The 25,352-nt window shown below is 35.4% G+C and overlaps 1 protein-coding gene across 3 annotated transcripts in view; it reads right to left on the bottom strand.

Annotated features, from left to right (window-relative positions):
- Window positions 1-23,701, bottom strand: part of LINGO2 (leucine rich repeat and Ig domain containing 2) — a 325,390-nt gene extending 301,689 nt beyond the window's left edge. For 2 of the 3 annotated variants that reach the window (XR_003400192.1, XM_026866621.1), the window contains exon 1: window positions 23,620-23,701. The gene's annotated coding sequence lies outside the window, so the exon portion shown is untranslated. The remainder of the gene's footprint in view (window positions 1-23,619) is intronic. The other variant, XM_026866622.1, reaches the window with a different exon arrangement.
- Window positions 23,702-25,352: the final 1,651 nt, after the last annotated feature.

Genomic DNA, 25,352 nt, shown 5'->3' with positions numbered 1-25,352 from the left:
TTCCCTGCCCCCCCCCCCCTTTCTTTTTTTATTTTAATTTGCCTTTCAGATATATTTTGGCTCTATATTTATATCTACAATAGCTCTCAAGAAGTAATAATGCACTGTCTCTCCACATGGTTTGGTGACAACCTAAGAACTAAACAAAGAACTCCCTGTCCCCTAAAGAATATAGAGCTGTATAATAACATTGCTGAATAATTTGATACCATTAACAGGCTTTACATAACAAACAGTTATGAAATCAGAAGTTCCCCACTAGCTATTTCCTCCTTTTCTATTTTCAAAACAAAGACGAGTCAGCCATGAAGAACAGCAGATGTAACTGTCGTGTTCTAGTTCTGTTGAGTGGCTATCGAGGAGCTGGTAATGTCAGCAAGCAGTTGTTCAAATTGCAGCAACAGGAACAGGAGATACCAGTTGTTATGCACTGGCCACAGTCCTTTAAGGAATCAGGTATATCTGTCTCAGGATGGTGGAAACAAATAATTTCGTTCAGCAGCAACATTGATAACTCTCTCCTTGCAATTCCCACTTGTGTACAAACAACATTACGCTGGTCTTGACACTTGACCTGGGTTCACTAACCTTCAACACAACTGAGTGAACTTGGAGCTGATCCCTAGACAATCAAGAAACTCATAGAGGCACTGATGGCCACAGATCAAAGTCTTGAGGAAATGGAGCCTGTTTCTGGGTTCATTTAAATCTAAAATTCAAGAAGATGAAACTTACATGAAATGAAATAGACCAAATATTTTTAATTAACCCATGTGGGAACTGCAGCAGAACTCCACACAGCTCTGCAAGTAAAGACACAGAATATGAATAAGGGATGTCTAAACTACCAAGCTCAGAAAACAATGTGAATTGCCCATTTCCATCAAGGACATTCAAGTTAGATAGTTCAAGTCCATTTATGTTGTGCATGAGAAACTGCAGGTATCTGCATATACAAACTTGGTTTTGACATTAGCATTTAGGCATTCTGTAAATAACCTTATTTTATGTAACTGATGTGATTGAGTATAGTACAGCCTATGTCTGTGTGGTATAATGTGATTAACAAAGACCACTCACATTTATAAAATCCTATATTAACTGCTAAGATATGAGTACACTTACTATTCTATATTAAGCTCTTAAATTAAATTTTTACTTCGATATCAAGTACTGTCTGCATAATCCAAAAGGACAGGGAAATGATAATCTGTCAGCAGTAGATTAGGGGCTCCCTATGTCTGCCATATCCAGGCAGAAAAAGTATGCAAAGTTTTCACAGGACTTTAAGCTTTCTAGTACAGAGAACAGGCAAGACAGAGGGTATGAAGGGTTTGCGCAGTTATTACTAGTTTTCACTGGATGAGATGGTGATGGTAGGTGATGCTCCATTTATATCTGGGAAGGAGTTCATTAAGTAGCCTACTCAACAGTGAAGCGTGTTGCTGCTTTTCAAACTGCCTGACTAATGTCCATTCACAGATTTCCAAAAAAGAGTGAATTGATGGAGAGGAATAGTACAGCAAAAGACAACCTTGCAGTCCTAGAGTTTCAGCCCTGGTGATCATTTGCTTCAGAAACAACCCTTCCCACTGTCACAGCACTGAGTTAGCAATTTCTTAAAAGATTTTGATTCCTGCCTTGTCCTTTTTGTCTTTAACCTAGGGTGCTACCAGGTGTTTCCATAACCAAGAAAAAAGGATCCTGCTAACCTCAAAAGTCTTGGAATCTTTGGAGTGGTTTTTTTTTGCTTGGGTGGGGTTTTTTTTGTGTGTTGTTTTTTTTTTTTTTTTTTTTTTCCCCCCCAAAAGAGTCACAAATCTGAGAAGGCATGGTCTTGACCTCAGTGGATATTCTTGCATTCTAATAATCTTCACACTGTAATTCCCAAAGGAGTAACTATCCAGCTATTTCATTTGTATCTTCTATCATTCTGGGCCATTTGAATTGTTCTCCTAAATGATACATTAAGAAGGAAAATACAGAGTTTTTATAATGCAGTTCTAAAAGTGCAACTCAGAAACTGACTGACAGTAAATTACAATAAAATAGCAGTGCATTCTTCTGTTATTAAACCCAAGGATCTGCTCAGGAGAAGAAAGAAACTGGAAAAAAACCCAGGTGGTATGTTATCCTCACAATAAATACATTGGCTGAGTTGTCAAAAACTGTTCTCTTTGTGAAGGGAACTATACTGCAACTTCTTTACCCTGACTCTATAACTTGAATAATTTTACATGTATTTATAATTTTAAAAAATAAGCTTTGAGTGGTTTTTACAGGTTTTGCTTTGCATGCTTCTGATTAAAATTAATATTTTGCATGGGAACAGTCAAAGAAATACCAGAAAACAGCTGCACTGCTTGCATCCCTGAAAAGTTCAAAACAGTCTTTGCTAAGTACAAATGGGCACCAAGGAGTTTGTGAAGCAAAAATGAACAAGTTCTCTATATTTCTGGATAATGTTTTATTAAATCAGGAGAACCATAAGGGAAATAGGTCACAGGGCTTTAGCTTGGATAGAGTATCTGGTGTTTGCTTGTTCTGTGTCACGCCCAGCAGAGTTGAGGTGTCTAGATGTTGCTACAGCCTAAACACAACACAATGGCATCTGTCAGCCCAGGCATAAAAAAGAGTACAAGCTCACCGAAACGCATTGTACTTTTACAGCTCATTTTTAATATAGCTAGGCCTTTACATGCTATCATTTTACATCACCTCTGGTAGGTAGTCAAATTTTTCAACTCAGAACTTGATAACACTGGAAAATTTAAGTGAGTTTTCTTAAGAACGTACTATGTAGTGCTTTCTAATGTATCTCAGACTTCATCTGGTCAGTGAAGCTGAAAGATTACCTATTTCTGGCTTTTAGTATTCTGCTAGTAATGTCACTGCCCTGTAAATACTAACCTCCTATGTGAAAGTAGCCATCCACAATCATGGATTTCACTGAAGAAAACCTCTTATTTTTCCCTAGTTAGTTACAACTGAGGCCTAAACTTTGATTACAGAAAGGCTAGAAATTGGCCTCAACACAACCAAGGTGAGTTCATGGCCAAAGGATTTTCCCTTTGGATTTGTGTCTGAGGGAGAAATTTTAATGAAGTTTATCATAATTCTAGACGATAATTTTAGGAACTTCACCGCTATTCAGATGTTGAAATTCAGACATAACTGCTCAAGTTTCAGTATGTAAAGACCAGCTTGTGTTTATAATATTACTGTTGACTTCAGTGGAACCAGGAGTTGTGTTTCAAAGAAGAAAACTTTTACCTTAGTTTTCCTTAAAATATTCTGCAGGAAGAAAAAAATTACTTGCTGATCTAAATTGAATCTCAAAAATAAGGAGTAATGTTTCAGACGTGCTTTGAATTATGCATGAAAAAAACAGACAAAATAATGGAAGAAAACAAAAATAAAACCCAAAATTTAGTGAGAAAAGGAGAGTTTGAGAATTAGAGATGGATGCAAGCTGAACCACTGGGAACATGAGCACACCTCACTTCATCCCAGAAGCTATGTGAAATTGCTATGAATCAAGAAATTTAAGTCCATTGAATTTGATTCCAAGAGGTCCAACTCTATTTTGTACAGCTGGCACACAAATTTTTATTTTTGTTCAACAGTTTACTTCATTTCCTTTCTCTTTTTGTTTGAGTTGAATCAATGTATTAACCCAGACTATGCAGTGAAGGAAAGTAAAAAAAAAGAATCTGAGAATTTCTTTATGAAGATTTAAACCATATTCACTTAAAAATACAAAAAATAAGAAGGAACATCACAGTGCATCAGGAGTTAGCTGTAACATATATAAAATCTCTGCTTAAGATGCAGTAGCTCAGGAACAGTTGCACTTTTTCACATGAACCTAGAATGTAGCCCAGCCTGTCAATCAATCCATCCAACATTTTTCCTCTTGATCTTAACTGACTTCTCCCACTACATCAATTTCACCTCCAAACTCATCCCATCAAAAGGAAAAGTATGCTTTTAGAGAAGCAGCAGCAAAATTATATTGTGTTCTCAGATGATGTATAATTAGTATCAGGATACTAATTCTATTAGATTGTGTTCTATTATATTAGATTAGATTAACATCTCATTCTATTCTGTTGGATGGAGCAGGAAGCTCTATTAGTGTAAAGAGATTATTTTCTTTAACTGTGACAATACCAGGGAGTTATTTCATTTGTAATTAGTGACAGCTAAAGGTCACAACTATAGAGGAAATGATAATCAGTCTTTTACCTTCTGCAAGTCTAATATCCTTTACCGTTGGTTTTCATTCTATTGTAGTAATTTATTAATTTTTCTAAATAGTAAATTCAGTAATATACAGTAGTTGGACTAGTGAGTCTGTTTCAATGAAGGAATATCCTCTTTAAATCTGAACAATTGGCATAAATTTCTGCTTTCCATTTGTGGCTCTATCATAAACATTTCACAGTCGGACTGTAAGTTAGTGAGGAGCTGTCTGCCTGAAGTGTGGAAATAGAACTAAAATTGAAAACAAATAAGTCAATGCTCCTTCTTTCCAAGTTTTTTCTGAATGTCTGTCACAACTGAAAACCTGCTTCTTTTGTTTATTGTTATAACCCTTTAGGAAAGTAATATAAATCTTCATTTTTATTTTACATACTAAAACTCAGTAAAGGAACTGTGAAACAATAAAACACACTAAACTTCTGAAAAACTTTTAAAAGAGAAATCTCAGAAAAGATCTTCCACAATTTCTCCTGAATAAGCTCTTGGGGGACATGTTTTTTGAAAAAAAAAAAAAAAAATCCAATTTGGGGGACTTGGTTTTTTGGGGGAAAAAAAAAAAAAAGAAAAAAAAATCCTATTTGTCAAAGTAGCCTGATTTGGCAAGAAATGATCTTGACAAATGCTCTAACAAAGATTAAAATCATATATCAATACAGTATCTGGTTTACTAGTGCACTGATATTTACTTAGAAGTGAAATATCTAGCACTGATTTGTTTGTGTTTTGTATTAGTAATAGTCTTTATCTGTTATTTTCCACTTAGGAACTTTTTCAGGTTTTTATTTAAGTTCAGTAGAGTGTCAAACTGATTGATGACACATTGGCAGCATGTTTATCTGAAAGCATTACATGGCCTTCCTAAAGTTAGCCAGATGCATACCCTTTCTCATATGTAAACAGTATGTTTTATTCACAAATTGTTACTAATTATGGATTCCATTATACATATACCTGCTTACCCTTAGAAGACTATAGAGAGACAGCAAACTTAACTTTGTTTAATATGAAAATTTATATCTAGTGTGCAAAATCTAATTAAAGATATTTATACAGCGGGAGTAATAACAAAAGAGCCATGGAACCAATGTTATGTCAGTTATATGTAAATATCTATGAATTTTACTGCCTTGTGGAAAATTAGTAGTTTATTAAACAAAAATGTTCCATAAAAATTTCTTTAGGCTGAAGTTCGTGATTGATTCTACTTTGCCAGGCTTAACCTCAAAAGACAAACTTACAAACAAGAGAATTAAAAACCTCTGAATATGTTCCAGGTTAATTTTACTTATCAATTTTTTATAATTTGCATGCTACTTTTATAAAACCAGTGTTCACTAGCAGCTGTGTACAACAATTAGTGGACGATTTGCATTAGTTTTTACACACACTATTTACCAATAATTACCAATAATTTCTAATAGCAAGGTTTGTGTGAAGGGAATTAGAGAAAAAAATCAGACTGAAAAATTCAAGTTTACAGTTATTTTCTGTATTTATGAATTTCCTAGTACCAGAGGCTTGTCTGTTTTACATGATCTATGTCTAATACAGTGTTTTGAATCTGTACAGCTACCAGCCAGCAAGACATTCCATATTCAAATGTTTTCAGGAGAAAATATCCCTTCAATGACAACACATGCCAGGGACTATTTTCTCAAATGTCTTGACATCTGGTGTGGGGGGAGGGGAGAAGGGGGCTTCCTAATCAATGGAGTATGCAAGTTTGATATGCTCTTTTTTCTATTAGTATTCTAAAATCTATTAAGTTTAAAGCTGATGTGTTCTATACCTACTGCATCATTATATTTTTTGAGTTTAATTTGTACATCATGATTGTGGTGAAGTAATCTTGGGAAAAGAAAATATAAAGAAGTCTTACAGCAACTATTTCTTTACCATGTCTAATTTTGCCTGGATCTGATAGTGTTTTGGAGAGGGAAAAGAGATTCTCTTCTGCAATCTAGTTGAAATTTTTCCCACATAAAAGTCTACTAATAGGAAATATCATGGGATGTCTTTATCATATATACACATCTTGAATTAACAAAACTGAAGTTTGGAATTATTTCCTACACAAAGACTGCTACAATACTGAAAAGATCATTTCATGCCTTCTTTAAAATTTTAGCAAAGCCCACAGCAACAGTTGTGGTATGATGCCAAGCATCCTCACATCCTCCTTTACACAATGGAAGTTATAAGCATAGGACCTATCCTTGAAACAGTACTGTTAAAGATGTATATCTTCCAACCAGTTTAGGTGTCATGTTTCAGTCCCAGAGAAATCATATAGGCAAAACCAAATCAGCCTGAATTAATTTCTAATTGCTTCTGTTAGGATAAAAAAGTCCTATAAAACACTAGTAAGACCTCTGTCACAAAACACATTAAAAAGTTAGCGTGTTTGGGTTTGGTGGGGTTTTTTTTTGTGTGTGTGTTTTTGTTTGTTTGTTTGTTTGTTTTGTGGGTTTTTTTTAATGGTAAGAGTATTCATTCTGTCTTCATTTGTAAGAAGTTATGAAAGGGAATACAGATGATGAAAAAGAGTATGTTCTGACTCACCTGTTCCAGTCCTGACTGTGTTTTACATTAAGAGCAGCACAAGGTATAATGCTAGAATGTAATTTATCTGGACATTTGTCCTTAAAAAAAACAGCAGAAAAGCTGGAAATTCTTGTAAGGCTAATATTTTTGCCATTACTAATGACTCTTACTGTACACAACAGCAGAAGTCTTCCCTTAATTAGAGGTCTTCCACCAGGTTGTTAATAAAGCAGTAACTGGTAACCCGAAAATCACTGTGTTTGCACGATGACAGAGTAGCTACCTGCAGTTAACATACTGTGCCTATAGCAATACATTTTCCAAGGAAATGCCCACCGGTCTAAAGCAAGTGTTACGGTATGCTACAATGACAGCTAGGGCCAGCTATGTCTCCACACACAAAACACACTACATTATAGAGTTGCTCTGTGATGGTAGAGCTGATAGGTACCAGTTTTTCCTTCTGTAGCTGAAGACCATACCAGAGACAATGCTGACAACAAAATTAAGATCCATGAAGCAGCTTCATAAGAAACAATACTACTAGTAACAAGGTCTAGTGTCAATGACATTGTCTTCAATTATTAGTAACAACTATGTTATGCAACTGTTACTGCCCTATATAAGTTTACTGGATATAAATTTTGTAATTAAAATATTGTCGTCTGAAAATACTGACCTCAACCACAGGTTTTCCTTAGCTTTTCTTAGATCTAGTTGCATGAAATCATGGAAATCAAGCTAGTAGCTTAGACTGTAGTTATTTCAGAATAAATTAAGACTTGCTATACCATTTCCTATTCCCTGGTTATAAAAATCACATTTACATTTCTAAAACCGACTGTCTGAATAAAGAACAAAAAAAGAAATTCTAATACAAGAAGTAAAACTAAAATCAGTTCTGACATAATAATAGTTAATTAATAAGAGGGTAATAAGAAGGACCCTGGGACTAGTCAGGCACCTTAGTTTCTGGTAAGGTGCAGATTCTCCTGGAAGTTATGCTGAAGCATATGGAAGGTGATTAGACACAGCCAACATGTCTTCACCAAGGCCGAATCATGCCTACTACTCCACTGGCTTTCTACGATGGAGTGACTGCATTAGTGGACAAGGGAAGAGCTAGGAATGACATCTGTGTGGACTTCTGTAAGGCCTTTGATACGGTCAACATTCTTGTCCCTACAGTGGAGAGATATGGGTTTGATGGATGGACTGTTAGATGGATAAGGAATTGGCTGGATGGCCATGTCCAAAGTGTTACAATCAGTGTCTCAATGTCCAAGTGGAAACTAGTAAAGAATGATGTCCCTCAAGAGTCTGTCTTGGGACCAATACTATATATTATCTTCCTCAATGACATAGTGTACCCTGATCAAGTTTGCAGATGACACCAAGCTCAGCTGATGCATTTGAGGGAAGGGATTCCATCCAGAGTGAGTCTGACAGGCTTGAAGAGTGGGCCTATGTGAACCTTATGAAGTTCAGCCAGGCCAAGTGCAAAGCCATGCACCTGGGCTGGGACAATCCCCACATGGATTAAGATCCCTGAGGAGAAGGGATACTGGTGGATGAAAAACTGGACATGAGCCAGCAGTGTCTGCTTACAGCCCAGTGTCCCAATTGAATGCCAAGGGAGGCTTCAATATCATCCCAAGAACAAGATTATGACACAAACAAGGTCAAATGCCATATACCAAACACAGTTCTAACCCAAACCGTTCTATGATTCTGTGATTCAGTCTTCTCTACAGAAGGTATCTTTCAGATAGTTATGTTGTTTAGCCATCTAAATAGAGAGCTGGATTAGGACTTGGGGACTGTGAGTGGGTTTTTTTAGCAGCCTGATACACAATCTTAGAAAACTTGTTTTCTTTCACCTCATGAAAAAAAAATAAATAAATCTTTCTATCTGAAACATTATGGTCTAAAAATTCCTTCTTGATAGAAAGAAAATAAAAAGATAAAATTCCTGAATGCGAATGTCAGTTATACAAACCTCTTAGTAACAACCAGAACTATTTCATAGCCAAACATCACTGAATACAGATAATCACATTACAAACTTGAATACATGAATAAAATCTGATATGGGATCCCCAAATTTTTACTGAAATTATTTCTGAAGATTAAGTCCCACTGCCTTAAGATACACTTCATTTGTTAGCATGACAATCTAAAATGATGCTTTCCAAAGTGACAAGAAATGGCTGAGATCCTTCCTTCTCTGAGTCCCTTTAGGGAAGTAGCCACCTTGGCTGCCATAAAGTGTTACTGGAATTGCGCAGCAGTGCTGTAAAGAAATCACTTGTGATTGCATGCACAAACATGAAATTCCCAGGCCATAACACCTTTCCATGCCTCTGCCCGGGCTCTAAGCTGCTTCGTCTTATCAAGCTGCTCAGCTTTTGAACAGAGGTACCATGGGTGCAATCAGGTTGATGCAGTAGCTAAATACGTAGACAGCGTAGACAGCTCCAAGCCACGTATACAGCAGTGCTTGCCTGGAAGTACATACACTGGTTCTTGAAGCAATGATGAACAAAACAGTTACTAAAAAAGATTATAATATTACCTTCTATGTCTTTATTGATTTCTCATCTGATCTTTCCAGAGTTTTAATGAAATTTTCTTTTGGTTTGCCATCAGTGGATAGCTCATGGTTAGAACTATGACCAAAATTCATGCTTAAGATTTAATTAAAAAAAAAAAAGAAAAAAAAAGAAAAAAAAAAAAAAAAGAAAAAAAAAAAGACCAAATCCACTGGTTGCTCTCAATGTGCAATATGGTGTACACTATGTGCAGTATGTGCCAACGCTGCAGCTGTGGGAAACAGGTCTCAGATTTGGGACAACATCCCCAGTCAGTCCCTACCAACAACAGAAAACTGAATCTTCAGTAAGGCTGTGTGAACCCTAGCAACTTTTAAGCCAGATACTCTATCAGTGATCACTTATTTAGAGCTCAGAGGACGGCAAACTATGTACGTTCATTTACGATTTGTCACTAGTTTATTATCCTTCACGCAACTTTCAATGAGTATAATTAAAAAATCGAGTTCTGCATCCTCTCTCGACTAGGCAAAGTAACATAAAATTTATTTATCGCTTTGTGGATGAAAAGCCTGTCACTGCAAGCTGATAATTTAAAAAGAAAACGGCCACATTTTTGAACAAAAATAAATAAGAGCACAATTTTGCAAAGTTAGGTAAGTGAGAATCCATTTTAGGCTAATGGCATTGGTTAGTCCAAAGTATTCACATAAACTTTAGAAACTTTGGAAATTATGTCCCTAGAAGAAGTACAGGTCACTCTTAAAGTAACACTTCAAATTATTATTAACTTAATTGGACTGTACTAAAGGAAAGGTGGATGAAAAAATTATCTAAAATTACTGCATACTGCTATTTCAGCACTGACCCCGAAATTACAAGTTATTAATTTGTTCTTAATTTTAAAATTTTAACGCATCTGTAAGTACAACCTTGCCAGCATTTTGGTGCAGTTAGAGAAATAATTGTCAACATGGCAAATATATCCACGTTTAACATTTAACCAGTAATTTAAAAATGCAAAACCAATTCTTTCTTTATTCTAACCTGTATATCTTATTTAACTATCAATACTAACTTTTCCATCAATATGACTCTTGGCAGAATTTATTATAGAAATACAGTTGGGGCTTTAGTTTATAGAAGATATGAGTACGTCTCAAAACCAAACAAAAATTAAAACCAAAATACTTCCTGGCACTTTGACAGTAGATCCACTGTCTGGTGAAGCCAAGTGACCATTGAGATAATATGTCTCTGTCAGGTAGCAGTAGGAAAAGCCCACAGGTGAGTATAGGAGACATGCCATGTTCCTCTAGAAAAACTTTTAGCAAACAGAAATTGATGGGTTTTCCAGGTAAAGATGTTACGTAATTTTGATGACTTCAAAAAGCTTCTGCCCCATTCCACTTTCCTGATATGTTTTTTAACCCCGTTATAAATTGTCCTTCTCAAATTCCAGGAAAAATAATCCTTTCGGAGCTCTCAATTTTCTTCCTGAATATTTCTTTGGTTATCCCTATTCTCCTGAGAGGAAGTGGTTATTTATTGCTATTGGCACTCTCTATACAATGCATTGATTTCTCCCACATCCCCTCAATTGCCCCTGTCAAGTGAGAGAGATGCAGTCTTCATATGGAAGCCCAGTATATCTGATCAACCTACAGCAAATATTTCCTTTTTAAGATTAGTAACCAGAACTTCATGTATACTTAAATTTTGAATTAACATATTTATTTTTTCAAATGTTTTTAGTAAATATTCATAAAAAAACCAAAAACCTGAGAAAGATAAGTTAAAATAATTTTCCCATTTTAAGTCTCTGGGTGGAGGTAAGAGGTGTTTTTACCTTAGTCTCACTAATACATGTTAATTACCCAGAACAAAACAAACAGGAGAAAGCTGGTTTTTTTTGACAAAAATTTACTCATATGAAGGAAGCGAACTTGGTTATTTTGGCCATATTTTTAATCAAAAAACTTTTTCAATGATACTCTTTTTTTATTAACTCATTTTCAGTTTTGCCAGATGCTTCTGCCAGATTCAAAGTAAACAGTGAGAAAGAAATTGGAAGTTATTTTCAACTATACATTTTGATTGGTGTTTAAAGTGTTTCACAGTTTTACTTTTTGAAGAAAAAAATGCTCAAAGCTGAATTGAAGCATTTTTCTAGAGATTCACTTTTTAACACTGATCTATTTATTTTGGCTTATACCAATTCCTGTTGGACCATTCCCCTCTGGCATGTTCAGAAAACTTAAAAAGCTTTTACTTGGACTGTTCTGTTGCTGATTTTGTTTCATTTTTATGCTACCATAAAAAAATACAAATGCAACACCCCCCAGATGGTTTTACATTGGTGCAGCTATTGCTTAATTAAGGTAGTTGATACCAGTCATGAGAGAAGGAATGCTTATTGGTTGTTAGAGATATTCTCTCCAAAATGAGTAATTTAAAGCTCTTCATCAATCTCTGCCTTTACTCATCCTCTGTCTGTCTGTACAGCACCTGAAGAAAACCAAAAAAAGTAAAAAGCCTCAAGGTTCAAGGACTGTCTACATAATAGATGTCCTGTTTGCACAATAGCATTTTGTGAGCACTTCGGAAACATAAAGAAAGGTATCACATGACCTATAGTGGTAATGTGATCCAAACTACAGGTATGGTACTTGTGCTATGGTATTTCTGAGGTAGAAAAGAAACATTAAAAAAAATAAAATTGAAAAATTCTTAAAATTTTTATAAAATGGTAAATTGAATTTTCTGGTTATGACTTGACATACACATAATTATTTACACAAAGGCCTGAGCTTTGGTTATCTCTAAAACATATGCATTGGTTCCTGATTTGCAGATTAGTCTTCAAATGAGCATTATTAGAAGCACAATGCCTCACTTCACAAAGGTATGATTTATGCTTCTGTTTTGAACTCTGAGAATATTAATTATTCTGGTTTATGAATTAATGAACATACAAACACACAAAACCATGTCCTTTCCTTATGTCCTTACATTGATTGGAAGACAGTGAAATTAGGTTGCAGACTGAAACAACAAATTAAACCAGGGCAAACTACAAGTCCTCTTTTTAACTTAAATGTATTCTAACTGTGCACCAAAAGAAAATGAAGCACAGGAAAAAGTAGTTTGTGACTGCATAGTGAAATAGACCACAAAATGTTTACCATCTACCAGTGTTGTTAATGATTGCCTCAGAAGACTGAAAGAAACAAGTGTCCATGTAGAGGCAAAAGGGAGAATTTCCGTATTTCACTATTACATTAAGGTAAAGGTCAATGTAAATGTAGAAACTCTTTTAAGAGTAATCATTGGCAGAATGTGAACGAAGTTCATGAAAGTGCTGACCATCTCTGCTACTAACAACCTCAGGGAAACCTAGATGATAAGTGTGAGTGACTGGCTTTCCAGAGCAGTTAACGAAACATTAAACCTTTGCCAGTTTGGCACCAAGAGAGATTTGGACCCCATACTGGGGTCCAAACTTTTTACACATAATATACTGGCATATTATGACATGGTTAGTCAGATGTAGAGCATCCAAAGGCCCAAGAAGTGCCCCTGAAGATTTATGCAAAATTATGCATTAATCAAGGGTGAAGGCCAAAGAAGAAACATCTTCTACTGTTACCTCAGAGGAAGGGAGACAAAAGCACTAAAATGCAATCAGATATATTTTACTAATCAAAACCCGGTCTTTTTGTATCTGTTTTTAACATTATTGGTGTTTACACTTAAGATCTGAGAATTATTTCAAAAAGCAGGATAATTTATTTGAAAACATAAAATATATTCAGAAGTGCAATGTGCTTACTTTAAAAGGTAAAGTAAAAAAGTATCTTCAAAGGCAAAATTGTCTAAGAACAGCTTTCCCTCAGGTAGTAATTCAAGATTCACTGCTTGCTAAATACTTTAAATTGAGAAATCACAGAAGTCTCATCTTAATTATTTTTTTTTTAATCAAGTATTATGAATTTTGCTTTTAAATCACAATGCTAATTTGAAATAAAAATACCAACATTTTAACCTGAAATACACCATTAGAATATTGTGTAAGGTAAGCATGGTACTGTACTTGAATTAGGACACTAGACAGCATACTAGTCTAAGAGAGAACATACAGTAATGTCAGCATAACCGTGTGTGTGTGTTTTCCTTTGAAGTACCCAGACTTTTTCTTTATGCAGCAACCTCCAGAATAAGACAGCATTTTGAAAATGAAACTCTTATGTGATTGAAATGGAAAAATACTTGCTTTGGTAGATGAAACTGCACTTTCACTAGGCCGATTTTCCTCTTCAGACCTTACAGCAAGGCTCACACCAGTTTCTATGGGCAGTTATTTTTGGAACTGGCACTCACATTCAGTTGTCACTCGTTACTCACAGAGCACCAACCTTCCACATCTAGATCTGAGATGAGCTGGACAAGAGCAGAAGCGGAAAGGCAGTGCCACCCCTCCAGCCAGACCCCAGTGGGGCAGAAGCAGTCCGATGTCAGAGTCCTTCAGTGGACTTCAACTTGGCTCACAACTGCTCTGAAGTTGAGAGGACCCATTCATAGCCAAAGACTGAAAAAACTAATACCTCAGAGCTTGCAGTGCCCAGAGTTGCCCTCAGTGACTCTCAAAGAAATCCCAGTTATGCCCACAGGTTCACATAAACCTGGAGTGACAGGGGTGAAATTGTTATTATTTATGTAACTGAAGGGGAAGAAATGAAAGATGGAAGGTGACAGCCCTCAGAGCATCCCTCCGCCTGACAGACACACCGACTGCTCTCTGAGATTGCCAGCTTGCTGAAGGAAAGATGAACTTAAAGCAAAAATTGGAATTCAAATGCAGGTGAACATCCCAGAATCTGGCCAGTTCATAACAGAAGGATAAAGCTTTTCTGACTACCAAAACCCATCTTTAGAGGAAAGAAGTATATCCTTTTTATTTAGAGAACTAGTATCCCCAGTCCACTGTCACCATAAATCTTCTAACATTCAATTACTATTGTACTTGAACTGAGCGAGCTGACTATTTAGTGACCCAGAAAATGTGTCATTCTCCACAGGATGCAGTTCTGATAACCATTATCCATCTACCTGCTGCTGCTCACAAAATATGCTTTTTGCTGACTACAGCAACAGTAAGAGTTTTATTTTATTTCTGCTCATTGAATACCATCTTGGTAAAATGAATTCCTGTAATTAACATGCTCAGCAGAGCTGAGGAGCTCTATAATATGGTTAAATGAAGCTGGAATTTTATCACATTACATAATTTACAAATTACAAAGTGTAAGCTCCTCACACCCAGAGTCTGGAGTAGCCTTCACAGCTGTACAGTCTGAAAAATGTGAAAGAATTTTGAGTAGTTAAGATCAGAATCTTAATTCAAATGGATCGAGTGCATTAATTAAAATGGTTTCCACTCAAAGTTCAAAAGACTTTCTTCCCCTGGGAGGTTTACTCATCCCTTTTCTTCAGGTTCATCTATCTGTCGTCCTGGTCAGTTTTGCCAAAATTTGACTCATACCGGAACCCCATTGGCACTTCTTCTATACTACAACTTAGGTCCACATCTCTATATCCTGTCTTCTATCATCTCCACTTTCAAAACCCTGATCACTTTCATCTTCACTGGCATGGTTGTCACTTTTTGGGATGCTATGCAGGTTACATTCTATTCTTTACCCCCTCCAACACAGCTGTGCTAGAAGTATTTTTTCCCTGGGTTATCCAAGCATAAAAGGCATGATCTCACTCACCTTCTGTGGCTGTTTTTTTCTCTGTTTTTCTGCATCATGTTACCATTGCACTGCCTACATGCATGACTATAGAGTATGCTACATGTTCAATGGCTGTTTCAGACATCACAAGTTCCTGAAAAATTCTGTATAAAAATACAAATGCCACAGTCCTGTTTTTGTAACAAGCAGCCCTGCTTCCCAGGGGTGCTATTGTCTAATTATGAAGAGTTATGTGATGCTAAGGACTGGCTCATGAAAAAGAGGACAAGGAAAATAAAAGAAAAAGGACACAGAGTAGCTAGGCAGATAAATCTGGATGTGATCAATTGTTACATTTTGAGAAGAAATTAGAAAAGCCCATCGTTAATAGTACATCTTCCTTAAAAGTGAGAGTGGTTTCCAAACACAAGTGGGCAAAGAAAAAAAAAAAAATTATGATCTCCTTACTCTATTTATGTGCTTGGAAAAGTATGAAAACAACAGTTAGGCAGTGCATAAGATAAGCACGGTTTTAGAAATACCTGACCATACCAGTAACTTTATTGGTTCCAGTATCTGCAGTTATGTTAGTACTTACCCAGGCACTCTGGTGCTGACAGGATCTAGACATCTGACTTGTCTGAATTTATCATTCTAAAAGAAAATGTTCACGGCGAAGACCGTAAGTGTTGAAAACATATCGCCAAATATTTGAAAACTATGCTGTGAGTTGTATAGAAAAATACAGGCATAAGGTGCTTGCAGACTTTTAAATTGTGTATCCTCACTTTCCTTCAGTAAAGCAATTGTAAGCACACTAGGTTTCTTGCATAAAGATGAACAAATTTGGCACATTTTGTTTAAGTTTAGTTTGTTTGTTTGTTTTACTTTTTTAAAGGTTTAAGTAGCTGTAAGCATTTTATGAATATTACAAATATCCATTTTTAAGTAGGAATAACATAGCTGTCACTTTTTTTTTCCTTTCTCTTCATAACATTTGTTAAATAATTACTGATTTGCTAAGACAGTGTAGGCGATCCTAATATTTCATAACTGAAATTAAAATAGATGTATTTTTGGCTCCTAGATACCACGTGAAGGCACACTAGTTGCTGTTACTGCATGTAACAAGCTTTTCCAAAATTTCAATATCTGGTAATTTTTTAGCAGAACAAAAACCAAGTTAAGAACATATTAAAGGAAAAAAAAAAATCATGAACATATTTTCTTTGAAAGTGTCCAAATGAATAAATGCAGCAATTTCCATCAACTTTTTAATCAAAAAATGTTTCAAAATACTTCTCCCATGAGCTTCATGATATAGCAAGTCGAATTTCCAAAACAGATCTAAGGACTACCATAATTTCTTGTAAATTAGTATAACTGCGGTGATATTATGAGTTACATTAGCTCAGGATATGGCCTTTAATTTTCATGCCAAATGACATGAATTTGACCTTGATGAAATGAGAGGTTTAGAGAATGCATTAGGAATGGCACATTTTTATACATATACGAATACTGTAGAAATAGCCTACTTTGTCCCATAATGCTGCATGTTTGATTCTGAAAAGAATCACTGTTCTTCTAATGTCCAGACTAAAATCATACAGTCCTCAGTGCATTCCTTTCTTTCCATTCTGTCTTCTTATTCAACCTGTATGACTGAAGCACTGATGTTCTTGTCTGACAAGACATCAAGAAACTGAAATGGAGGATGCTTTCTGCTTAATTTATACTAATATATTTAGAGTGATTACATTTGAATAAATGGTATGAAAGAGCTCTCCTTCTCTTGTAGTAGATGAAGGTGACTAGCAGCTACTTTAAATCTTCCAATTAAAACTACTCTGATTTTTTATAATTGTTTCCAAATAATTTTCCCCATTAGAAGGCCAAATTTTGGGGAGAAATGAGTCCAGAAAGATTCGAAACCTATGCTAACATTTGCACAGGCAGAAACAGCCATGTGTGGGAAAAATAATGGATTTTGCACAGATTTATTATGCATACTGACTGCAGTGAGAGTGTTCAAGTAATGGCCTTTAGAGCGGTAATCAGTATGTTTCAGAGACAGAATACCAGACTCAGCACAGGGACTCTACCTGAATAAGTGAAAGAATTCAAGAATAATCTTGGTGAAATCTTGATGACCCTCTTTTTTTTTAGCCTGCTATTTATATATAAAGGAGCACACTTCTCTGCTTCGAGATTTATGATTAAAATATTTATATTCTACTGAGGTGATACCTTTTTTATTATTCCATGTTCACTCCTCATCATTCATAATTTTGTATTTAAGAATGTGATGACAGTAGAATTTCCTCTTGTGATATTATTAATAATATTGACAGTGACAGAAACCACTTAGGAGGAACTATTTGCAGAAAAATACCTCTTTCTAACTTTGGTGTACCCATAGCTTCTTTTCCATATTCCAGGACAGGACACACACTGTGCTACTCTCCACTTGAGTGCTTTCTCAAGACATGTCAAATTACATTACTTTAAAGTTCTATTGACCTACAGTTGTTCTCATTCACACGCCTGGGTGACCTGTTCTTCCTTGCACACTCAAGGGCTTTTTAATGGATTTGAGACAGGGGTCTCCCAGGGAGCTGGCAGGGCTCCTCATCACCAAGCACTTGACCATAGCTTTTCAACATCCTGTAGTTCTGGGACTTTCTGGCCTGAGGTCTCACCTGCATCAACATGCACTGGCTGGCAGAAATTCCTTCTGTGCATGAGAGTAAAATGAGGTAGAATACGGTAGCCTGTATATTAAACTTAAATGTATAGTGAGCCTGAGAATGATCTTCTAGTCTAAGGATGATTTAATTCACAGTGAGGCAGTACACAAGGATGGAATAAAGATTCAAGAATAAGACTTAACATTCAGATCCAAAGTTTCTATACAATTCCTAGTGGTACTGACAAAATATACCAGAAATCACAACTGCATATAAAATAGTGATTATGTAAAAGAATTCAATGTGTTAAACTGTGATCACCTATATATTAAAAAATCTGTATATCTGCAGGCTGCTGTTATATAACAGATTTTTTTTTTTTTTCCAGTCAGGAACTAAAAAACAATTTTTGGCATGCAAATTCTTCCAACATGAAAATAAATCAACCCACTCAGTTCAGTTTTGGATAGTTACATATATTATCTTGATAAAGTCTCCTTTTAGTTTTTATTATTACTGTAGATCAAGTGTTGCCCTTGTATTGACAGTAATAGTATACAAAGTTATTCTTTTTTTTCCTGTTCATATACTTTCTGATTAATGAAATGCAGCACAGTATTTTACTATGATGAGGTCTCACTGTAAAATTCCACACCGAAGAATGGGCAGCAATGCTGAAAATGCAAACTGGAAGGATTTAAGGATGCACAGTAGGTTGTGAGTGAGGCATGAAGGAAAGTCAAGGAAGGACTGAAAGGACTAAATCCCTTATTTCAAGGAAGATGTGCAATCTAAAGTGGTGAATTTCTTCTGACAGAAAATGGAAGCATATTGGCATTGCTACAGCAGATCTTTTCTTAAGGTGTTTTTATCTTCTGCAAAACATAGGAAGTAGCTGCAGAGTAGCCATATAACAAAACTTTGTAACAGTTCCACACATAAAGAAATCCCATTTTTAATTGTGAATCATAACTTTACTTTTCCCAGCATATTTTTTATCTAAGATTTTGTTCAGTTCTGACTGATATTCTTACATTTCAAAAGTAAAGAATACTGAGGTTAGGTTTATAATTTCCAAACAGTAATTCTAGTCCCCTTTTAAATGTGAACGCTACTTGATGCTTGGGGGAGGACAGGGAAGAAACTGGAATGTCTTCATTGAATGAACCACACATCTCTCTAAATGAAGGTCTTCAGAGAATCACACAGAATCATTCCTTGGGATCACTGAGTCCAACCATCAGCCCTATTCTACTAAGTTCTCCCCTACACCATATTCCCTAACATCTCATCTAAATGACCCTTAAACACATCCAGGAATAGTGACTCCACTACTCTTTCTGTGAAATTTTTTTTCTTAATGTCCAGCCTGAACCTCCCATGTTGCAGTTTAAAGCCATTCCCCCTTGTTCTGTCCCTAATCACCTGTGAGAAGAGACCAGCACCAACCTCTCTACAATGTCCTTTCAGGGAGCTGTAGAGAGTGATGAGGTCTCCCCTCAGCCTTCTCTTCCTCACACTAAACAGTCCCAGCTCCTTCCATCGATCCTCACAGGATTTGTTCTCCAGGCCCTTCAGCAGCTTCGTTGCCCTCCTCTGCACTCGATCCAGCACTCAAGATCTCTTTTGTAGTGACTTGTTTGCTGTACATCAATTTTAAACATCAATCATTATATTGGAGTATGGATGCCTACTGTCCCTGCCCCAGAACTTCATCTGGAAAACAGTCTGATATTTAGTGAACTTAAACTTCCAAATAATTCCTAACACATATTTAAAGTCTAATTATAACTCAAAATATATAAACCATTGCATACATAGGAGCTCAAGATAACATCTCAGAAGACTGAAATTTATTATTTTAATTTATTCTGGCAGTTTTAAGGATCAGCATGTCTTGGAGCTTCAGTGTAAGCAAAGATTTCTCTAAGTGATTTTTATGGGTGTGCATTTTTAATTTCGAAGAAACAGAAGAAACCTGAATTTCATAGAAGGAATGGTCAGAACTTTCTGAAAATCAAATTCCTTCAGACTGTATAATCTGAGCACCCAAAGCCACCTGTTAGTTTTAAAGGTACTAGATTGAATCATCAAAGATGAGTCAAGCACATGGATTAATATAAATGGTTTAAACCTGAGGGTCTGTACTGATTTTATTCACATACTATGTTGAACATATTTCTAGTAGTTTCAACACAACTATTCAAATTTCCATTTTTAGTCTGAAGAACAGTAGTCTTGAAAACATAGTGGTCTTGAAAATATAGCAATTATGATAACCTTTACTTATTTTCAGGCAGGCAGACCTGATAGCAACAATAGAACTGGGAAATCTTAATCAATTATAGTGCGATGCCTCTGAATAAGCACTTTTAAAATCTAGATGCACAGATTAAATTACAGGAAAAAAAAATACAATCACCCAGAATATTTTTTTTCTACTCTAGGAGGGTTCAAGAGATCATTTTTTTCCTCAATATACAGGTGCTAATCCATCAAATTCAGGGAGGATACTCAAGAAATAAAGATTTTTAAGCACAAGAAATATGAATCAATATAGAAGGCACTGGAAATAACAGTTGATTATTTCTAGACAACTGCTGCACTCATATGAAGTTTGGCTGTATCTAATGGTATAAAAAATACCTGACACCCTGGTAGGCTCTAGCTGAGGGTAGTAAAATTCAGTTTTTACAGTACTTTTGTTCATCTGGGAAGGAAGCTACACAAACACACCGTCAGCAACAGCTGTGGAATTTTTTTTTTTTTTTTTTCACAGAGTGGAAAATCTTCATATTGTTTGTACTCATTTAAACCAATACAGGCTGTTGACTGCAGATACCCAAATTAACAGCTCATCACTTTAGCACCATAACAGGATGGCTATTTGTTGAAGGCAAAAGGGAGAACAGTTCATCAGAGTCTTAAGAAACACACTTACAGTTTATCTGGTCCAAATGATCAGTAAAGGGACTATATGAAGTGCTTAGAAAGAATTCCTACACCTCAATGCCAGGTGTGAGTTCATATTTTCCCAGGAAACAAAATCACCTTAAATTGGGCCCTGGTATATAAAAATGACTGGGATATTAGATTAGAGGACACCACCTTTAATCTAATTTTATTTTATTTTGAATGGTCCAAGCACAAACATATATAAGTTTTTCTCATGTGAAAAATTTCAACTTGTATCTTTTCTCTTTAGAAAAGAAATACATGAGTATGGACATATATAATTAAACTCTGAAATTATAAATAAGCTATAGTGGTTTGGAGGCCTTACATTAGCACTTAGTATTATCTAGATTAATAAAGAAAGAAACATTCTACAAGATGCTTAAAAACTAGTCAGGGGCTTGGGATGTTTTTTGTTAGTACCTTAACATGAAATCAAAGTACAGAGAAAATTTTCACAGCATCAGTTTATGCAAATCCACAAATGTGATGCAGTATGCATTCCAAATTCACAACAAGAATGTTAGGAATACAAGTCAAATAGATGTTAATAAATCCTTTCAGAAGGCCTAACACAAAAGACAGAATGAAAGACAATTTACTTCACAATAATTTAATGTTTAATGTTTAAAAATAGAATGATCAAATTGCAACTCTGAACCTACCCGCTTGGTTGATTAAAAACATCTCATTACCCCACACAGGATCATCATCATAAAGGTGTATTAGTCTATTCTCACTGGCAGTGACTTATTGTTAACTCCAAATTGAATATTGATGTTTTGCTATTGAAACGTCAATGCCAAAAATTACACATAACTTGCCAGAATCAATGGCACGTTCAGATTTAACTACAGCTACAAACAAAAGGAAGCCCAGTAAGACAGAACTTGTTATGTCGAATAAAAAGTCATAATTCAATTTGTTTAGGAAAAAAAAAACGCTGTTTGCTAATATTGTTCTAAAAAATTATATTATTTTTTGTGACTGTTATCATGCATTAGATACACGATGAAGAAAGACCAGCTTATGTTTCTGCTATGCCACGTATAGAAGCTTCTGAAATTTTACTTGTTGTTTTCACTGTCACTTCTTTAGCTGCCATTGAGCCAAACATATCCCAATTCTTTAAGTGTTTAAGTACATGCTTCAATTTTCATTAAACACAATGCAATGTAATCATGAAAATGGTGTTTAAGCTCTTGTAAAATTATGGTTTTAGCCATCACACTGCTGATTGCTAGTGCTTTCTCCACTTCTGCTGGATTTGAAAACTCAAGCTAGATGAGACTTATGTAACACCACACAAAGTCTGGGGAGCTGCACCATCACCTCTTCGAAATGCAACATCACCCACATTTTTCTGGCCAATCTGATTGTTCCAGGCCTAACCGTATGCATGGAAAAGCATTGTGTTTGGACTCTTATTCACAACTGGAATTTTTCTACTGTATCTAGTAGGTGAAAGAGAGCTGGCAACAACAGCCAGCTTCTTTCATCATTTACAAATGGCTTCCACCCTGAGAAACTGCCTAGGAGGAAATGCTGCTACTTTTCTTTTTACAGTCACCACCCACATCTTGTAGCAGGGTTTCACTCACATCAAAGGCTGATTCACCTTTTTCTCTCTCCATACTAAAGAAACACAATACATTAAAATGCACATCCTTGGGGTTCATATATTGTTAAATATATGTTGAAGAGTAGAAAATTCACTCCCCCGTTTTAGTGCTGGAAGGCTCCTGATTTTATTTTTCAAGAGGGCCAATTTTCTACCTTGAATATACAGCTCATAGTGGCACTTCTGTCGAGAAGGGGTAATTCTGCTCAGCACTCCATTTAAAAGCATGAATTTGGAGTAGCTTTTGCATAGCTTCTGATTCAATTCTTTATAACCTGTAATAAAATAGCTTTTGAAAACCTTTATTTTTCTTTTCTTTTTTCTTTTTCTTTTTTTTCCCCATGTGTAAAAGAGCCAGTTTCAATGGCAGAAAGATTCAGGGAGACAGGTTCTCTTATAGAGAAAACTAAGACAATTTCAAAGATAAAACTCAGGGGTGGAACAAGGTCTCAAATGAAAGAGTAATATTAAGCCTAGACCCTTAACTAAAGCTGAGGAAGTTATTCAGGGACATATTTTTCTTAGCAGAGCCAGCAGTTTTCCATGGTAACAAATTATCAAAACAAGCTAGTTTCCCCATGGTATTTTTAAACTCTAGAAAACTGAATTTTCAAAATATTTAATATGACTACCTTTCAAATATCACCATTAAGAACTATATTTAAGAGTAGGAATAAGAATCTCTCATTTTAAAAACTGTACACCAATAAAGATTGTCAAAAATAGTCAGATACATCTCAAGAATCTCCTTCAGTCACCCTTCTAATAAAATCACTAATAAACACAAAATCACCAAGAAACATTATTTTTATATTTATTATACTTTATATTTATGTGTAATTTGTATTTATTTATTACATAATATATTTATATATATTTAATATTTTATAGAATACAGAGAATACATCTTGACATAATAAATGCATTCACATTCAGATTTAAATCTTCAGGCTCAGCTTAACTGTTCTTTCACTCTTATGGAAATATAGGAGCAATAACCCAGAAACTAAAAAGTAATATAGACCTTGTAATCTTTTTCATTTATTTCTGAGAGGAGATGGGCTTGTTAATGAATCTAAAGCAACTTATTGCATTTATTTTAAGTTATAAGAGTATTCTAAGACAATTCACTGCTAAAAGTGTAGAAACACTAAGTAAGGGTATTTTCTTCAAAACCTAGAGGTACTATAAGATTATTTTAGTAATTGGAACCTAAAATACTATAAAATTACAGTCAATTAAAATGGAACATTTACCTTGCAAACCAGGGTCCACGGATACAAGCAGGAAAGACAACGAGTCTGCTGCCAATTTTTCCAGCTTCACTGCTTGCTTACTAGAAAACAAGAAGAGGAAAATTTATTTAGATTTTTCTGTTGTACTGAGCTTTTTTGAAATGGTGATGTTTTTAGTGAAATTCCTTGAGATGTTTTAGAATCATATTTAACTCCTATCCAAAAAGAAACAGAAAGGATTGTCAAAGCTGTAAAATGTCTCTGCTGAGGTACATAGGGTTAGAGGCTAGTGAAAGCTCCTAATAAAACCAAATACTGTGCACTCACCGGCACTCCGTAGGAGCAGGCAACTGTGTTGCCTAGAGTAGCTTAGAAAGCCATTTACTAAAGGATCTGAAGGTGAAACTGACAAAGCTTTAAATGCAGAATGGAGTCAAAGATTAAAAAAATCTTTCCAACAGTAAGATTAACTACTTGTCTCCACTGCCATCTCCAAAGATTCCTCCATCTATGTCTCCAACTCTACAGTATGAAAGAAGGTTTTTAGAACAGTATCCTCTTGCCATATTGAATTCAAATCTGAAATTTCCATTTATTGTAATGGTACATATAAAAAACCCAACTGTCTTAAACAGTGAAAGCAGAGGAGTTAAGAAAAGTTCTGACTCATATGTCTGTCAGGACCAGAACAATCCCTGACAGAGTAAAAGAGTTATAGATTATACAATAACCCAGAACTACACTGATACCAAAGACTTATTTCAAAAATAATCTGAAAAAAAAATGTCATTAACTCTTTTGATCAACACGTTCTCCTAAGTTTTTCAGAAAGGCAAACCAAATGACCAAAATTATTTGGCTTCCTGCCATATAGAAATGACTTTTCCAAGAACTTTCACAATGCCTTAAAAAGAAGATTCTGTACCTCTACATAAAGCACATTATGATTTGACAAATTATTCTGAAAAGTGAAAAACAGCATATAAAAAAGAAACAAAAATATTATTTTAAAATAATTATTCTTAGGTTATTGTATAAAAATAACACTGCATTTATGGGAAAGATCAGGTATTGTAAGTAAATACAAATTTCGTGGTAACATATAATGCTTTATCTAATTCTTATTCAACTGACTTGTTATGTGATACACAAAATGTGAGTTAATTCAATCATTTTACATTATACTGTATGCTTGATCATGGACAAGGTAAAGGGATCAACAGCTGAACTGCAGAGGGAATCTGTATCATCAGAGTTTATGCAATTTTCAGAAGGAGTCTTGGAAGGCAGCAAAGAGCTGCCAGCACTCTAGGGAGGACTGTCTCCACTAAACAAAGTTGCTTCCCAGAAAAGTTGGGTTGTTTATTCACTAAAGCAGTAGCTTTGTCATGAGATTTACATCAGTTTTGTAGCATATCATTTTTAGCCAACTTACTTCGTGAAAGTAAAAACTTTATATACTATTCATTTATTTTTTCGTACTGCAGGGTCACAGTGGGACCTAGCAGAAAATATTCTCTCCTTGAAATTATTATTTTGAAGGTGTGGAGTGATAAGCAAATTTTCTAGAAATCCATCTCTTCGGCTTCTGGGGCCCCTTTATCCAATTTTCTTGGCTTTCCGTTGTTCTGTATGAGCTGTTAGTGTGACAAAAAACCCCAAATAACACCTCAATACCCCTCCCTTTCCCCCCCACCCCCCTGTTGCTTAGGTGAGAAGATTAACATGTGTGGGCAGAAAGTTTGCCTTGGAAA

Source organism: Athene cunicularia, assembly GCF_003259725.1.
Source record: "Athene cunicularia isolate RWA chromosome Z unlocalized genomic scaffold, athCun1 chrZ_part3, whole genome shotgun sequence".
Lineage (NCBI taxonomy): Eukaryota > Metazoa > Chordata > Aves > Strigiformes > Strigidae > Athene > Athene cunicularia.
This window is presented reverse-complemented; position numbering and strand designations above follow the sequence as displayed.